This window comes from Passer montanus, unplaced genomic scaffold, assembly GCF_014805655.1.
Source record: "Passer montanus isolate IOZ18808 unplaced genomic scaffold, ASM1480565v1 scaffold575, whole genome shotgun sequence".
Classification (NCBI taxonomy): Eukaryota; Metazoa; Chordata; class Aves; order Passeriformes; family Passeridae; genus Passer; species Passer montanus.
In genome coordinates, this window is record NW_024370761.1 from 91 (window position 1) to 749 (window position 659).

General features: G+C 53.3%; 1 long non-coding RNA gene across 1 annotated transcript; it reads right to left on the reverse strand.

Moving 5' to 3' along the window:
- Window positions 1–217: 217 nt before the first annotated feature.
- Window positions 218–640, reverse strand: LOC120510401. Its single transcript, XR_005629469.1, has 2 exons — window positions 602–640; window positions 218–484 (listed from the first exon to the last, which is right to left on the reverse strand). It is a non-coding gene; the product is annotated as an uncharacterized LOC120510401 (long non-coding RNA).
- Window positions 641–659: the final 19 nt, after the last annotated feature.

A 659-nucleotide genomic window follows, 5' to 3' on the forward strand; every position in this document is an offset into this window, starting at 1 on the left:
GATTTTTGGGGGGGGGTCAGCACCTTTACCTGATTATGGACCCCCCAACCTTTATTTTTTTGGGGGGGTCACCACCTTTACCTGTACATTGCTCCCCCACACACCTCATTTTGGGGGGGTCACCCCCTTCACCTGTTTTTGACCCCCCCCCACTTTGATTTTTGGGGGGGTCACCACCTTCAACTGCCTATTAACCCCCCCAGCTTGATTTTCTTTTGGGGGGGTGACCACCTTTACCTGTACATTCACCCCCCCACATCATTTTGGGGGGGTCACCACCTTCACCTGTTTATTAACCCCTCCACCTTATTTTGGGGGGGGGTCTTTTACCTGTTTATCGACCCCCCCAACCTGTTTTTTGGGGGGGTGTCACCCCCTGAACCTCTTTATTAACCCCCCCACTTTGATTTTTTGGGGGGGGTCACCACCTTTACCTGATTATTGACACCCCCATCCTAATTTTGGGGGGGGTCACCACCTTTACCTGTAAACCGACCCCCCCCACACCTCATTTTTTTGGGGGGGGTCACCACCTTTACCTGATTATTGACACACCCCCTTGATTATTTTTTTTGGGGGGGGGGGTCACCACCACCTTTACCTGTACATTCACCCCCCCCACCCCCCATTTTGGGGGGGGCCCCCACCTTTACCTCATT